The 16,627-nt window shown below is 66.4% G+C and overlaps 6 non-coding genes across 6 annotated transcripts; all 6 read right to left on the bottom strand.

Moving 5' to 3' along the window:
- Positions 1-1,776: 1,776 nt before the first annotated feature.
- On the bottom strand, positions 1,777-1,895 carry LOC139701950 (5S ribosomal RNA). Its single transcript, XR_011704549.1, has one exon. It is a non-coding gene; the product is annotated as a 5S ribosomal RNA (ribosomal RNA).
- Positions 1,896-4,277: 2,382 nt separating this feature from the next.
- On the bottom strand, positions 4,278-4,396 carry LOC139701949 (5S ribosomal RNA). Its single transcript, XR_011704548.1, has one exon. It is a non-coding gene; the product is annotated as a 5S ribosomal RNA (ribosomal RNA).
- A 2,389-nt stretch (positions 4,397-6,785) lies between these two features.
- Positions 6,786-6,904, bottom strand: LOC139701947 (5S ribosomal RNA). The gene has a single exon (XR_011704546.1). It is a non-coding gene; the product is annotated as a 5S ribosomal RNA (ribosomal RNA).
- A 2,384-nt stretch (positions 6,905-9,288) lies between these two features.
- Positions 9,289-9,407, bottom strand: LOC139701946 (5S ribosomal RNA). Its single transcript, XR_011704545.1, has one exon. It is a non-coding gene; the product is annotated as a 5S ribosomal RNA (ribosomal RNA).
- A 2,380-nt stretch (positions 9,408-11,787) lies between these two features.
- Positions 11,788-11,906, bottom strand: LOC139701945 (5S ribosomal RNA). The gene has a single exon (XR_011704544.1). It is a non-coding gene; the product is annotated as a 5S ribosomal RNA (ribosomal RNA).
- A 2,374-nt stretch (positions 11,907-14,280) lies between these two features.
- LOC139701944 (5S ribosomal RNA) lies at positions 14,281-14,399 on the bottom strand. Its single transcript, XR_011704543.1, has one exon. It is a non-coding gene; the product is annotated as a 5S ribosomal RNA (ribosomal RNA).
- Positions 14,400-16,627: the final 2,228 nt, after the last annotated feature.

Raw genomic sequence — 16,627 nt, 5'->3', positions numbered from 1 at the left:
GGAAATGCAGTCCGACTGGGCAATGGCCAGCCGCCGGCCACACACGTCCCCTGAGCGTGCCTGGCGAGTGGAGCCACGCACAGGGAGGGCAGGAGGGAGGAACACACTCAGGGACTCACGGAAAACCGGGCAGAGGGTGGCCGGGGGCAGCGGCCCGCTGGCTCCCAGTCAGTCAGTCGCCCGGCCAGGCTCAGAAGTGCGCCGCTGGGGTCGTGCCTCGCCCTGAGTTTCGGGCCCACTCTGCAAAGCCACCGCAGTCACCCCCTTCGGACCCAATGCCAAGGTCGGAGGGCTCTGCGCCTTGTTGGTACCAGTCAACGACCAGCACGTGCACAGCACCGCCCTGAGGAAGGGCATAGACCCCTCTGTCCAGTGTCCAGGAAAGGACCGCCTGTGGAAGAAGCACCCTGATTCAAACCCCTGTGGGAGCTTAGTCGGCGGCCTCACCAGACGGAAAGCCCCCTCCCCTGCAAGCATTGCAGGGGGGAGAGGGGGGAGGGAGGGGAGCGGTGGTTGCGTTGCGGGGACACGCGCCCACCGGGTCGTCAGGCCCTGCGTCTTGTCCTGTCCTCTGCAGGTGGACCGGTGACCGCGACCAAGGGGCCTCTGCTTCCCTGTCCCCACCGGCCAGGCTTCAACTCCTCTTGGCACCTGGTCCTCCATGGCAACCCCCTGGCCCCGAACCGCTTGCCTGCTCTGAAGGCTGCTTCCTCCTCTTTCAGGAGCGCCTGCCCTCTTTTGCCATCTGCTCTCTTGCTTGGCTCTCAGCGCAGACTCCTAAGACCCTGTGGCCTCCTCGGCCCTCTCTCAGCCTCTGCTGAGCACACACCCTGAAGTCCTGCGCGCACTTCAAGGGTGATGTGTGAATCCACTCTTACATCCATGGGAAGTTAGATGGGAGATGAGAGAACCTGTGACTGCCCAGTCTCCAGGCTACCATGGACCTGGTGACTTGCAGCCCAGAGTGAGTTGGCTGGGGTTGGGTGGGGGGTAGAGGGGTGAGTGTGTGTCTCTGTGTGTGTGTGTGTGTGTGTGAGAGAGAGAGAGAGAGAGAGAGAGAGAGAGAGAGAGAGAGGAGAGTCAAGGCCAGAGAGGGATTGAGTGGGAGATGGAGACAGGGATGCCTCCTCACAGGCCAAGAGAGGCACAAGAGAGAAGGAGAGATGGATGAACAGGGACCCACAGAGACATCTGCTGCTCCGATGAGAGTGAAAGGGAGAGACAGGCAGAGAGAGAGATTGACTCAGGGGGACCCTCACGGAGGAAGGCGGTGGGGAAGGAGGTAGAGACACAGGAGGGACCTTGCGGAGGTGGTGCAAAGAGAAAGGACCCAGGCAGAGACGCTCGATGGACTCTCCCACTCCCAGGATCTGGGTGTCAAGGTTCTGCTTGTGTGGCAGGAACGGGTGAGGGAGCGGGCCCCGCGGGTGGGCCCCGTGTTCTGGGGAAGGCGGGTGTCGCCCCCCCACACACCCCATCCTCCAGGCCGAGGGGTGGGGGGGTCGGTCTGGGTGCACATGGAGGGTCGTGGCCTGGACCTGGCTCGGCTCAGCGGGGTCTCATGGAGTGAGTGTCCTAGCGTCCCTGGGGAGAGCCAGGCCTGTGGGCCTTGTTGCAGGCGCTGGGCGCTGGTCGTCGGGAGGCCAGCCGCAGGCCTGAAGGGACAGCGACCGGCAGCCCAGGGCTGCGCCTGCGCCCTGGCCCGAGGGCCCGGGGGTCACGGCCTGTCTCTCGGGGCCACGCAAGTTAAAAGTGTGTGTGGGAAGGGGGCGCAAAAGCCTACAGCACCCGGTATTCCCAGGCGGTCTCCCATCCAAGTACTAACCAGGCCCGACCCTGCTTAGCTTCCGAGATCAGACGAGATCGGGCGCGTTCAGGGTGGTATGGCCGTAGACGGGGAGGGCCGCCCGGGGGCGCCTCAAGAGCCTGCTCCGGGTTCCACCCTTCAGTCCAGGGGACGGGAGGGGGGTGGAGGGGGGAAATCGGAGGGGGTGGTCGCAGGGGGCCTCCCTCGCCCGCCCCACAACAGCGCAGCCCAGCCCAACTCAACTCAAGGCTGGGGGCTCTCACGCTCCGCTCCGACCTGACTCCACCGGGCAGCGGCCCAGGGGTCCTGGGAGACTGGGACTGGCTGAGTCCCGCCTCCAACACCGCCGCTCTCCACCTGGCTCCACTTACCGCGAGCCCCACCAAGCGCCCGCAGGGATCGCACCGCCCCGCCCCGGCCTGGCGTGGCCTGGCGTGGCCTGGCCTCCTCCGCCGCTCCTCGCCAAGGCCCAGGCCTCCCGCGACCCCAACCCCCCCACGGACCCCCGGCCCCCCACCGCCACGCCCACCCCGCCTTTCGCCAGGCGGAGAAGCCCAGAAGCCCTGGCCGTTTCAGTGTCCCGCGCGCGCGAACCTAGCCTAGCCTAGCCCGGAGCCCAGAGAGCCAGGGGCGGAGAGGCAGGCGGGCACCCCCCTCGGACACCCCAGGGACCCTGACACAGGCCCTGCGCCCCAGGCGGAAATGCAGTCCGACTGGGCAATGGCCAGCCGCCGGCCACACACGTCCCCTGAGCGTGCCTGGCGAGTGGAGCCACGCACAGGGAGGGCAGGAGGGAGGAACACACTCAGGGACTCAGGGAAAACCGGGCAGAGGGTGGCCGGGGGCAGCGGCCCGCTGGCTCCCAGTCAGTCAGTCGCCCGGCCAGGCTCAGAAGTGCGCCGCTGGGGTCGTGCCTCGCCCTGAGTTTCGGGCCCACTCTGCAAAGCCACCGCAGTCACCCCCTTCGGACCCAATGCCAAGGTCGGAGGGCTCTGCGCCTTGTTGGTACCAGTCAACGACCAGCACGTGCACAGCACCGCCCTGAGGAAGGGCATAGACCCCTCTGTCCAGTGTCCAGGAAAGGACCGCCTGTGGAAGAAGCACCCTGATTCAAACCCCTGTGGGAGCTTAGTCGGCGGCCTCACCAGACGGAAAGCCCCCTCCCCTGCAAGCATTGCAGGGGGGAGAGGGGGGAGGGAGGGGAGCGGTGGTTGCGTTGCGGGGACACGCGCCCACCGGGTCGTCAGGCCCTGCGTCTTGTCCTGTCCTCTGCAGGTGGACCGGTGACCGCGACCAAGGGGCCTCTGCTTCCCTGTCCCCACCGGCCAGGCTTCAACTCCTCTTGGCACCTGGTCCTCCATGGCAACCCCCTGGCCCCGAACCGCTTGCCTGCTCTGAAGGCTGCTTCCTCCTCTTTCAGGAGCGCCTGCCCTCTTTTGCCATCTGCTCTCTTGCTTGGCTCTCAGCGCAGACTCCTAAGACCCTGTGGCCTCCTCGGCCCTCTCTCAGCCTCTGCTGAGCACACACCCTGAAGTCCTGCGCGCACTTCAAGGGTGATGTGTGAATCCACTCTTACATCCATGGGAAGTTAGATGGGAGATGAGAGAACCTGTGACTGCCCAGTCTCCAGGCTACCATGGACCTGGTGACTTGCAGCCCAGAGTGAGTTGGCTGGGGTTGGGTGGGGGGTAGAGGGGTGAGTGTGTGTCTCTGTGTGTGTGTGTGTGTGTGTGTGAGAGAGAGAGAGAGAGAGAGAGAGAGAGAGAGAGGAGAGTCAAGGCCAGAGAGGGATTGAGTGGGAGATGGAGACAGGGATGCCTCCTCACAGGCCAAGAGAGGCACAAGAGAGAAGGAGAGATGGATGAACAGGGACCCACAGAGACATCTGCTGCTCCGATGAGAGTGAAAGGGAGAGACAGGCAGAGAGAGAGATTGACTCAGGGGGACCCTCACGGAGGAAGGCGGTGGGGAAGGAGGTAGAGACACAGGAGGGACCTTGCGGAGGTGGTGCAAAGAGAAAGGACCCAGGCAGAGACGCTCGATGGACTCTCCCACTCCCAGGATCTGGGTGTCAAGGTTCTGCTTGTGTGGCAGGAACGGGTGAGGGAGCGGGCCCCGCGGGTGGGCCCCGTGTTCTGGGGAAGGCGGGTGTCGCCCCCCCACACACCCCATCCTCCAGGCCGAGGGGTGGGGGGGTCGGTCTGGGTGCACATGGAGGGTCGTGGCCTGGACCTGGCTCGGCTCAGCGGGGTCTCATGGAGTGAGTGTCCTAGCGTCCCTGGGGAGAGCCAGGCCTGTGGGCCTTGTTGCAGGCGCTGGGCGCTGGTCGTCGGGAGGCCAGCCGCAGGCCTGAAGGGACAGCGACCGGCAGCCCAGGGCTGCGCCTGCGCCCTGGCCCGAGGGCCCGGGGGTCACGGCCTGTCTCTCGGGGCCACGCAAGTTAAAAGTGTGTGTGGGAAGGGGGCGCAAAAGCCTACAGCACCCGGTATTCCCAGGCGGTCTCCCATCCAAGTACTAACCAGGCCCGACCCTGCTTAGCTTCCGAGATCAGACGAGATCGGGCGCGTTCAGGGTGGTATGGCCGTAGACGGGGAGGGCCGCCCGGGGGCGCCTCAAGAGCCTGCTCCGGGTTCCACCCTTCAGTCCAGGGGACGGGAGGGGGGTGGAGGGGGGAAATCGGAGGGGGTGGTCGCAGGGGGCCTCCCTCGCCCGCCCCACAACAGCGCAGCCCAGCCCAACTCAACTCAAGGCTGGGGGCTCTCACGCTCCGCTCCGACCTGACTCCACCGGGCAGCGGCCCAGGGGTCCTGGGAGACTGGGACTGGCTGAGTCCCGCCTCCAACACCGCCGCTCTCCACCTGGCTCCACTTACCGCGAGCCCCACCAAGCGCCCGCAGGGATCGCACCGCCCCGCCCCGGCCTGGCGTGGCCTGGCGTGGCCTGGCCTCCTCCGCCGCTCCTCGCCAAGGCCCAGGCCTCCCGCGACCCCAACCCCCCCACGGACCCCCGGACCCCCACCGCCACGCCCACCCCGCCTTTCGCCAGGCGGAGAAGCCCAGAAGCCCTGGCCGTTTCAGTGTCCCGCGCGCGCGAACCTAGCCTAGCCTAGCCCGGAGCCCAGAGAGCCAGGGGCGGAGAGGCAGGCGGGCACCCCCCTCGGACACCCCAGGGACCCTGACAGAGGCCCTGCGCCCCAGGCGGAAATGCAGTCCGACTGGGCAATGGCCAGCCGCCGGCCACACACGTCCCCTGAGCGTGCCTGGCGAGTGGAGCCACGCACAGGGAGGGCAGGAGGGAGGAACACACTCAGGGACTCAGGGAAAACCGGGCAGAGGGTGGCCGGGGGCAGCGGCCCGCTGGCTCCCAGTCAGTCAGTCGCCCGGCCAGGCTCAGAAGTGCGCCGCTGGGGTCGTGCCTCGCCCTGAGTTTCGGGCCCACTCTGCAAAGCCACCGCAGTCACCCCCTTCGGACCCAATGCCAAGGTCGGAGGGCTCTGCGCCTTGTTGGTACCAGTCAACGACCAGCACGTGCACAGCACCGCCCTGAGGAAGGGCATAGACCCCTCTGTCCAGTGTCCAGGAAAGGACCGCCTGTGGAAGAAGCACCCTGATTCAAACCCCTGTGGGAGCTTAGTCGGCGGCCTCACCAGACGGAAAGCCCCCTCCCCTGCAAGCATTGCAGGGGGGAGAGGGGGGAGGGAGGGGAGCGGTGGTTGCGTTGCGGGGACACGCGCCCACCGGGTCGTCAGGCCCTGCGTCTTGTCCTGTCCTCTGCAGGTGGACCGGTGACCGCGACCAAGGGGCCTCTGCTTCCCTGTCCCCACCGGCCAGGCTTCAACTCCTCTTGGCACCTGGTCCTCCATGGCAACCCCCTGGCCCCGAACCGCTTGCCTGCTCTGAAGGCTGCTTCCTCCTCTTTCAGGAGCGCCTGCCCTCTTTTGCCATCTGCTCTCTTGCTTGGCTCTCAGCGCAGACTCCTAAGACCCTGTGGCCTCCTCGGCCCTCTCTCAGCCTCTGCTGAGCACACACCCTGAAGTCCTGCGCGCACTTCAAGGGTGATGTGTGAATCCACTCTTACATCCATGGGAAGTTAGATGGGAGATGAGAGAACCTGTGACTGCCCAGTCTCCAGGCTACCATGGACCTGGTGACTTGCAGCCCAGAGTGAGTTGGCTGGGGTTGGGTGGGGGGTAGAGGGGTGAGTGTGTGTCTCTGTGTGTGTGTGTGTGTGTGTGTGAGAGAGAGAGAGAGAGAGAGAGAGAGAGAGAGAGAGAGAGGAGAGTCAAGGCCAGAGAGGGATTGAGTGGGAGATGGAGACAGGGATGCCTCCTCACAGGCCAAGAGAGGCACAAGAGAGAAGGAGAGATGGATGAACAGGGACCCACAGAGACATCTGCTGCTCCGATGAGAGTGAAAGGGAGAGACAGGCAGAGAGAGAGATTGACTCAGGGGGACCCTCACGGAGGAAGGCGGTGGGGAAGGAGGTAGAGACACAGGAGGGACCTTGCGGAGGTGGTGCAAAGAGAGAAGGACCCAGGCAGAGACGCTCGATGGACTCTCCCACTCCCAGGATCTGGGTGTCAAGGTTCTGCTTGTGTGGCAGGAACGGGTGAGGGAGCGGGCCCCGCGGGTGGGCCCCGTGTTCTGGGGAAGGCGGGTGTCGCCCCCCCACACACCCCATCCTCCAGGCCGAGGGGTGGGGGGGTCGGTCTGGGTGCACATGGAGGGTCGTGGCCTGGACCTGGCTCGGCTCAGCGGGGTCTCATGGAGTGAGTGTCCTAGCGTCCCTGGGGAGAGCCAGGCCTGTGGGCCTTGTTGCAGGCGCTGGGCGCTGGTCGTCGGGAGGCCAGCCGCAGGCCTGAAGGGACAGCGACCGGCAGCCCAGGGCTGCGCCTGCGCCCTGGCCCGAGGGCCCGGGGGTCACGGCCTGTCTCTCGGGGCCACGCAAGTTAAAAGTGTGTGTGGGAAGGGGGCGCAAAAGCCTACAGCACCCGGTATTCCCAGGCGGTCTCCCATCCAAGTACTAACCAGGCCCGACCCTGCTTAGCTTCCGAGATCAGACGAGATCGGGCGCGTTCAGGGTGGTATGGCCGTAGACGGGGAGGGCCGCCCGGGGGCGCCTCAAGAGCCTGCTCCGGGTTCCACCCTTCAGTCCAGGGGACGGGAGGGGGGTGGAGGGGGGAAATCGGAGGGGGTGGTCGCAGGGGGCCTCCCTCGCCCGCCCCACAACAGCGCAGCCCAGCCCAACTCAACTCAAGGCTGGGGGCTCTCACGCTCCGCTCCGACCTGACTCCACCGGGCAGTGGCCCAGGGGTCCTGGGAGACTGGGACTGGCTGAGTCCCGCCTCCAACACCGCCCCTCTCCACCTGGCTCCACCTACCGCGAGCCCCACCAAGCGCCCGCAGGGATCGCACCGCCCCGCCCCGGCCTGGCGTGGCCTGGCGTGGCCTGGCCTCCTCCGCCGCTCCTCGCCAAGGCCCAGGCCTCCCGCGACCCCAACCCCCCCACGGACCCCCGGCCCCCCACCGCCACGCCCACCCCGCCTTTCGCCAGGCGGAGAAGCCCAGAAGCCCTGGCCGTTTCAGTGTCCCGCGCGCGCGAACCTAGCCTAGCCTAGCCCGGAGCCCAGAGAGCCAGGGGCGGAGAGGCAGGCGGGCACCCCCCTCGGACACCCCAGGGACCCTGACAGAGGCCCTGCGCCCCAGGCGGAAATGCAGTCCGACTGGGCAATGGCCAGCCGCCGGCCACACACGTCCCCTGAGCGTGCCTGGCGAGTGGAGCCACGCACAGGGAGGGCAGGAGGGAGGAACACACTCAGGGACTCAGGGAAAACCGGGCAGAGGGTGGCCGGGGGCAGCGGCCCGCTGGCTCCCAGTCAGTCAGTCGCCCGGCCAGGCTCAGAAGTGCGCCGCTGGGGTCGTGCCTCGCCCTGAGTTTCGGGCCCACTCTGCAAAGCCACCGCAGTCACCCCCTTCGGACCCAATGCCAAGGTCGGAGGGCTCTGCGCCTTGTTGGTACCAGTCAACGACCAGCACGTGCACAGCACCGCCCTGAGGAAGGGCATAGACCCCTCTGTCCAGTGTCCAGGAAAGGACCGCCTGTGGAAGAAGCACCCTGATTCAAACCCCTGTGGGAGCTTAGTCGGCGGCCTCACCAGACGGAAAGCCCCCTCCCCTGCAAGCATTGCAGGGGGGAGAGGGGGGAGGGAGGGGAGCGGTGGTTGCGTTGCGGGGACACGCGCCCACCGGGTCGTCAGGCCCTGCGTCTTGTCCTGTCCTCTGCAGGTGGACCGGTGACCGCGACCAAGGGGCCTCTGCTTCCCTGTCCCCACCGGCCAGGCTTCAACTCCTCTTGGCACCTGGTCCTCCATGGCAACCCCCTGGCCCCGAACCGCTTGCCTGCTCTGAAGGCTGCTTCCTCCTCTTTCAGGAGCGCCTGCCCTCTTTTGCCATCTGCTCTCTTGCTTGGCTCTCAGCGCAGACTCCTAAGACCCTGTGGCCTCCTCGGCCCTCTCTCAGCCTCTGCTGAGCACACACCCTGAAGTCCTGCGCGCACTTCAAGGGTGATGTGTGAATCCACTCTTACATCCATGGGAAGTTAGATGGGAGATGAGAGAACCTGTGACTGCCCAGTCTCCAGGCTACCATGGACCTGGTGACTTGCAGCCCAGAGTGAGTTGGCTGGGGTTGGGTGGGGGGTAGAGGGGTGAGTGTGTGTCTCTGTGTGTGTGTGTGTGTGTGTGTGAGAGAGAGAGAGAGAGAGAGAGAGAGAGAGAGAGAGGAGAGTCAAGGCCAGAGAGGGATTGAGTGGGAGATGGAGACAGGGATGCCTCCTCACAGGCCAAGAGAGGCACAAGAGAGAAGGAGAGATGGATGAACAGGGACCCACAGAGACATCTGCTGCTCCGATGAGAGTGAAAGGGAGAGACAGGCAGAGAGAGAGATTGACTCAGGGGGACCCTCACGGAGGAAGGCGGTGGGGAAGGAGGTAGAGACACAGGAGGGACCTTGCGGAGGTGGTGCAAAGAGAAAGGACCCAGGCAGAGACGCTCGATGGACTCTCCCACTCCCAGGATCTGGGTGTCAAGGTTCTGCTTGTGTGGCAGGAACGGGTGAGGGAGCGGGCCCCGCGGGTGGGCCCCGTGTTCTGGGGAAGGCGGGTGTCGCCCCCCCACACACCCCATCCTCCAGGCCGAGGGGTGGGGGGGTCGGTCTGGGTGCACATGGAGGGTCGTGGCCTGGACCTGGCTCGGCTCAGCGGGGTCTCATGGAGTGAGTGTCCTAGCGTCCCTGGGGAGAGCCAGGCCTGTGGGCCTTGTTGCAGGCGCTGGGCGCTGGTCGTCGGGAGGCCAGCCGCAGGCCTGAAGGGACAGCGACCGGCAGCCCAGGGCTGCGCCTGCGCCCTGGCCCGAGGGCCCGGGGGTCACGGCCTGTCTCTCGGGGCCACGCAAGTTAAAAGTGTGTGTGGGAAGGGGGCGCAAAAGCCTACAGCACCCGGTATTCCCAGGCGGTCTCCCATCCAAGTACTAACCAGGCCCGACCCTGCTTAGCTTCCGAGATCAGACGAGATCGGGCGCGTTCAGGGTGGTATGGCCGTAGACGGGGAGGGCCGCCCGGGGGCGCCTCAAGAGCCTGCTCCGGGTTCCACCCTTCAGTCCAGGGGACGGGAGGGGGGTGGAGGGGGGAAATCGGAGGGGGTGGTCGCAGGGGGCCTCCCTCGCCCGCCCCACAACAGCGCAGCCCAGCCCAACTCAACTCAAGGCTGGGGGCTCTCACGCTCCGCTCCGACCTGACTCCACCGGGCAGTGGCCCAGGGGTCCTGGGAGACTGGGACTGGCTGAGTCCCGCCTCCAACACCGCCGCTCTCCACCTGGCTCCACCTACCGCGAGCCCCACCAAGCGCCCGCAGGGATCGCACCGCCCCGCCCCGGCCTGGCGTGGCCTGGCGTGGCCTGGCCTCCTCCGCCGCTCCTCGCCAAGGCCCAGGCCTCCCGCGACCCCAACCCCCCCACGGACCCCCGGCCCCCCACCGCCACGCCCACCCCGCCTTTCGCCAGGCGGAGAAGCCCAGAAGCCCTGGCCGTTTCAGTGTCCCGCGCGCGCGAACCTAGCCTAGCCTAGCCCGGAGCCCAGAGAGCCAGGGGCGGAGAGGCAGGCGGGCACCCCCCTCGGACACCCCAGGGACCCTGACAGAGGCCCTGCGCCCCAGGCGGAAATGCAGTCCGACTGGGCAATGGCCAGCCGCCGGCCACACACGTCCCCTGAGCGTGCCTGGCGAGTGGAGCCACGCACAGGGAGGGCAGGAGGGAGGAACACACTCAGGGACTCACGGAAAACCGGGCAGAGGGTGGCCGGGGGCAGCGGCCTGCTGGCTCCCAGTCAGTCAGTCGCCCGGCCAGGCTCAGAAGTGCGCCGCTGGGGTCGTGCCTCGCCCTGAGTTTCGGGCCCACTCTGCAAAGCCACCGCAGTCACCCCCTTCGGACCCAATGCCAAGGTCGGAGGGCTCTGCGCCTTGTTGGTACCAGTCAACGACCAGCACGTGCACAGCACCGCCCTGAGGAAGGGCATAGACCCCTCTGTCCAGTGTCCAGGAAAGGACCGCCTGTGGAAGAAGCACCCTGATTCAAACCCCTGTGGGAGCTTAGTCGGCGGCCTCACCAGACGGAAAGCCCCCTCCCCTGCAAGCATTGCAGGGGGGAGAGGGGGGAGGGAGGGGAGCGGTGGTTGCGTTGCGGGGACACGCGCCCACCGGGTCGTCAGGCCCTGCGTCTTGTCCTGTCCTCTGCAGGTGGACCGGTGACCGCGACCAAGGGGCCTCTGCTTCCCTGTCCCCACCGGCCAGGCTTCAACTCCTCTTGGCACCTGGTCCTCCATGGCAACCCCCTGGCCCCGAACCGCTTGCCTGCTCTGAAGGCTGCTTCCTCCTCTTTCAGGAGCGCCTGCCCTCTTTTGCCATCTGCTCTCTTGCTTGGCTCTCAGCGCAGACTCCTAAGACCCTGTGGCCTCCTCGGCCCTCTCTCAGCCTCTGCTGAGCACACACCCTGAAGTCCTGCGCGCACTTCAAGGGTGATGTGTGAATCCACTCTTACATCCATGGGAAGTTAGATGGGAGATGAGAGAACCTGTGACTGCCCAGTCTCCAGGCTACCATGGACCTGGTGACTTGCAGCCCAGAGTGAGTTGGCTGGGGTTGGGTGGGGGGTAGAGGGGTGAGTGTGTGTCTCTGTGTGTGTGTGTGTGTGTGTGTGTGAGAGAGAGAGAGAGAGAGAGAGAGAGAGAGGAGAGTCAAGGCCAGAGAGGGATTGAGTGGGAGATGGAGACAGGGATGCCTCCTCACAGGCCAAGAGAGGCACAAGAGAGAAGGAGAGATGGATGAACAGGGACCCACAGAGACATCTGCTGCTCCGATGAGAGTGAAAGGGAGAGACAGGCAGAGAGAGAGATTGACTCAGGGGGACCCTCACGGAGGAAGGCGGTGGGGAAGGAGGTAGAGACACAGGAGGGACCTTGCGGAGGTGGTGCAAAGAGAAAGGACCCAGGCAGAGACGCTCGATGGACTCTCCCACTCCCAGGATCTGGGTGTCAAGGTTCTGCTTGTGTGGCAGGAACGGGTGAGGGAGCGGGCCCCGCGGGTGGGCCCCGTGTTCTGGGGAAGGCGGGTGTCGCCCCCCCACACACCCCATCCTCCAGGCCGAGGGGTGGGGGGGTCGGTCTGGGTGCACATGGAGGGTCGTGGCCTGGACCTGGCTCGGCTCAGCGGGGTCTCATGGAGTGAGTGTCCTAGCGTCCCTGGGGAGAGCCAGGCCTGTGGGCCTTGTTGCAGGCGCTGGGCGCTGGTCGTCGGGAGGCCAGCCGCAGGCCTGAAGGGACAGCGACCGGCAGCCCAGGGCTGCGCCTGCGCCCTGGCCCGAGGGCCCGGGGGTCACGGCCTGTCTCTCGGGGCCACGCAAGTTAAAAGTGTGTGTGGGAAGGGGGCGCAAAAGCCTACAGCACCCGGTATTCCCAGGCGGTCTCCCATCCAAGTACTAACCAGGCCCGACCCTGCTTAGCTTCCGAGATCAGACGAGATCGGGCGCGTTCAGGGTGGTATGGCCGTAGACGGGGAGGGCCGCCCGGGGGCGCCTCAAGAGCCTGCTCCGGGTTCCACCCTTCAGTCCAGGGGACGGGAGGGGGGTGGAGGGGGGAAATCGGAGGGGGTGGTCGCAGGGGGCCTCCCTCGCCCGCCCCACAACAGCGCAGCCCAGCCCAACTCAACTCAAGGCTGGGGGCTCTCACGCTCCGCTCCGACCTGACTCCACCGGGCAGCGGCCCAGGGGTCCTGGGAGACTGGGACTGGCTGAGTCCCGCCTCCAACACCGCCGCTCTCCACCTGGCTCCACTTACCGCGAGCCCCACCAAGCGCCCGCAGGGATCGCACCGCCCCGCCCCGGCCTGGCGTGGCCTGGCGTGGCCTGGCCTCCTCCGCCGCTCCTCGCCAAGGCCCAGGCCTCCCGCGACCCCAACCCCCCCACGGACCCCCGGCCCCCCACCGCCACGCCCACCCCGCCTTTCGCCAGGCGGAGAAGCCCAGAAGCCCTGGCCGTTTCAGTGTCCCGCGCGCGCGAACCTAGCCTAGCCTAGCCCGGAGCCCAGAGAGCCAGGGGCGGAGAGGCAGGCGGGCACCCCCCTCGGACACCCCAGGGACCCTGACAGAGGCCCTGCGCCCCAGGCGGAAATGCAGTCCGACTGGGCAATGGCCAGCCGCCGGCCACACACGTCCCCTGAGCGTGCCTGGCGAGTGGAGCCACGCACAGGGAGGGCAGGAGGGAGGAACACACTCAGGGACTCAGGGAAAACCGGGCAGAGGGTGGCCGGGGGCAGCGGCCCGCTGGCTCCCAGTCAGTCAGTCGCCCGGCCAGGCTCAGAAGTGCGCCGCTGGGGTCGTGCCTCGCCCTGAGTTTCGGGCCCACTCTGCAAAGCCACCGCAGTCACCCCCTTCGGACCCAATGCCAAGGTCGGAGGGCTCTGCGCCTTGTTGGTACCAGTCAACGACCAGCACGTGCACAGCACCGCCCTGAGGAAGGGCATAGACCCCTCTGTCCAGTGTCCAGGAAAGGACCGCCTGTGGAAGAAGCACCCTGATTCAAACCCCTGTGGGAGCTTAGTCGGCGGCCTCACCAGACGGAAAGCCCCCTCCCCTGCAAGCATTGCAGGGGGGAGAGGGGGGAGGGAGGGGAGCGGTGGTTGCGTTGCGGGGACACGCGCCCACCGGGTCGTCAGGCCCTGCGTCTTGTCCTGTCCTCTGCAGGTGGACCGGTGACCGCGACCAAGGGGCCTCTGCTTCCCTGTCCCCACCGGCCAGGCTTCAACTCCTCTTGGCACCTGGTCCTCCATGGCAACCCCCTGGCCCCGAACCGCTTGCCTGCTCTGAAGGCTGCTTCCTCCTCTTTCAGGAGCGCCTGCCCTCTTTTGCCATCTGCTCTCTTGCTTGGCTCTCAGCGCAGACTCCTAAGACCCTGTGGCCTCCTCGGCCCTCTCTCAGCCTCTGCTGAGCACACACCCTGAAGTCCTGCGCGCACTTCAAGGGTGATGTGTGAATCCACTCTTACATCCATGGGAAGTTAGATGGGAGATGAGAGAACCTGTGACTGCCCAGTCTCCAGGCTACCATGGACCTGGTGACTTGCAGCCCAGAGTGAGTTGGCTGGGGTTGGGTGGGGGGTAGAGGGGTGAGTGTGTGTCTCTGTGTGTGTGTGTGTGTGTGTGTGAGAGAGAGAGAGAGAGAGAGAGAGAGGAGAGTCAAGGCCAGAGAGGGATTGAGTGGGAGATGGAGACAGGGATGCCTCCTCACAGGCCAAGAGAGGCACAAGAGAGAAGGAGAGATGGATGAACAGGGACCCACAGAGACATCTGCTGCTCCGATGAGAGTGAAAGGGAGAGACAGGCAGAGAGAGAGATTGACTCAGGGGGACCCTCACGGAGGAAGGCGGTGGGGAAGGAGGTAGAGACACAGGAGGGACCTTGCGGAGGTGGTGCAAAGAGAAAGGACCCAGGCAGAGACGCTCGATGGACTCTCCCACTCCCAGGATCTGGGTGTCAAGGTTCTGCTTGTGTGGCAGGAACGGGTGAGGGAGCGGGCCCCGCGGGTGGGCCCCGTGTTCTGGGGAAGGCGGGTGTCGCCCCCCCACACACCCCATCCTCCAGGCCGAGGGGTGGGGGGGTCGGTCTGGGTGCACATGGAGGGTCGTGGCCTGGACCTGGCTCGGCTCAGCGGGGTCTCATGGAGTGAGTGTCCTAGCGTCCCTGGGGAGAGCCAGGCCTGTGGGCCTTGTTGCAGGCGCTGGGCGCTGGTCGTCGGGAGGCCAGCCGCAGGCCTGAAGGGACAGCGACCGGCAGCCCAGGGCTGCGCCTGCGCCCTGGCCCGAGGGCCCGGGGGTCACGGCCTGTCTCTCGGGGCCACGCAAGTTAAAAGTGTGTGTGGGAAGGGGGCGCAAAAGCCTACAGCACCCGGTATTCCCAGGCGGTCTCCCATCCAAGTACTAACCAGGCCCGACCCTGCTTAGCTTCCGAGATCAGACGAGATCGGGCGCGTTCAGGGTGGTATGGCCGTAGACGGGGAGGGCCGCCCGGGGGCGCCTCAAGAGCCTGCTCCGGGTTCCACCCTTCAGTCCAGGGGACGGGAGGGGGGTGGAGGGGGGAAATCGGAGGGGGTGGTCGCAGGGGGCCTCCCTCGCCCGCCCCACAACAGCGCAGCCCAGCCCAACTCAACTCAAGGCTGGGGGCTCTCACGCTCCGCTCCGACCTGACTCCACCGGGCAGTGGCCCAGGGGTCCTGGGAGACTGGGACTGGCTGAGTCCCGCCTCCAACACCGCCGCTCTCCACCTGGCTCCACCTACCGCGAGCCCCACCAAGCGCCCGCAGGGATCGCACCGCCCCGCCCCGGCCTGGCGTGGCCTGGCGTGGCCTGGCCTCCTCCGCCGCTCCTCGCCAAGGCCCAGGCCTCCCGCGACCCCAACCCCCCCACGGACCCCCGGCCCCCCACCGCCACGCCCACCCCGCCTTTCGCCAGGCGGAGAAGCCCAGAAGCCCTGGCCGTTTCAGTGTCCCGCGCGCGCGAACCTAGCCTAGCCTAGCCCGGAGCCCAGAGAGCCAGGGGCGGAGAGGCAGGCGGGCACCCCCCTCGGACACCCCAGGGACCCTGACAGAGGCCCTGCGCCCCAGGCGGAAATGCAGTCCGACTGGGCAATGGCCAGCCGCCGGCCACACACGTCCCCTGAGCGTGCCTGGCGAGTGGAGCCACGCACAGGGAGGGCAGGAGGGAGGAACACACTCAGGGACTCACGGAAAACCGGGCAGAGGGTGGCCGGGGGCAGCGGCCTGCTGGCTCCCAGTCAGTCAGTCGCCCGGCCAGGCTCAGAAGTGCGCCGCTGGGGTCGTGCCTCGCCCTGAGTTTCGGGCCCACTCTGCAAAGCCACCGCAGTCACCCCCTTCGGACCCAATGCCAAGGTCGGAGGGCTCTGCGCCTTGTTGGTACCAGTCAACGACCAGCACGTGCACAGCACCGCCCTGAGGAAGGGCATAGACCCCTCTGTCCAGTGTCCAGGAAAGGACCGCCTGTGGAAGAAGCACCCTGATTCAAACCCCTGTGGGAGCTTAGTCGGCGGCCTCACCAGACGGAAAGCCCCCTCCCCTGCAAGCATTGCAGGGGGGAGAGGGGGGAGGGAGGGGAGCGGTGGTTGCGTTGCGGGGACACGCGCCCACCGGGTCGTCAGGCCCTGCGTCTTGTCCTGTCCTCTGCAGGTGGACCGGTGACCGCGACCAAGGGGCCTCTGCTTCCCTGTCCCCACCGGCCAGGCTTCAACTCCTCTTGGCACCTGGTCCTCCATGGCAACCCCCTGGCCCCGAACCGCTTGCCTGCTCTGAAGGCTGCTTCCTCCTCTTTCAGGAGCGCCTGCCCTCTTTTGCCATCTGCTCTCTTGCTTGGCTCTCAGCGCAGACTCCTAAGACCCTGTGGCCTCCTCGGCCCTCTCTCAGCCTCTGCTGAGCACACACCCTGAAGTCCTGCGCGCACTTCAAGGGTGATGTGTGAATCCACTCTTACATCCATGGGAAGTTAGATGGGAGATGAGAGAACCTGTGACTGCCCAGTCTCCAGGCTACCATGGACCTGGTGACTTGCAGCCCAGAGTGAGTTGGCTGGGGTTGGGTGGGGGGTAGAGGGGTGAGTGTGTGTCTCTGTGTGTGTGTGTGTGTGTGTGTGTGAGAGAGAGAGAGAGAGAGAGAGAGAGAGAGGAGAGTCAAGGCCAGAGAGGGATTGAGTGGGAGATGGAGACAGGGATGCCTCCTCACAGGCCAAGAGAGGCACAAGAGAGAAGGAGAGATGGATGAACAGGGACCCACAGAGACATCTGCTGCTCCGATGAGAGTGAAAGGGAGAGACAGGCAGAGAGAGAGATTGACTCAGGGGGACCCTCACGGAGGAAGGCGGTGGGGAAGGAGGTAGAGACACAGGAGGGACCTTGCGGAGGTGGTGCAAAGAGAAAGGACCCAGGCAGAGACGCTCGATGGACTCTCCCACTCCCAGGATCTGGGTGTCAAGGTTCTGCTTGTGTGGCAGGAACGGGTGAGGGAGCGGGCCCCGCGGGTGGGCCCCGTGTTCTGGGGAAGGCGGGTGTCGCCCCCCCACACACCCCATCCTCCAGGCCGAGGGGTGGGGGGGTCGGTCTGGGTGCACATGGAGGGTCGTGGCCTGGACCTGGCTCGGCTCAGCGGGGTCTCATGGAGTGAGTGTCCTAGCGTCCCTGGGGAGAGCCAGGCCTGTGGGCCTTGTTGCAGGCGCTG

The sequence above is a fragment of the Marmota flaviventris genome, chromosome 14, assembly GCF_047511675.1.
Source record: "Marmota flaviventris isolate mMarFla1 chromosome 14, mMarFla1.hap1, whole genome shotgun sequence".
In the NCBI taxonomy this organism is placed as follows: domain Eukaryota; kingdom Metazoa; phylum Chordata; class Mammalia; order Rodentia; family Sciuridae; genus Marmota; species Marmota flaviventris.
This window is presented reverse-complemented; position numbering and strand designations above follow the sequence as displayed.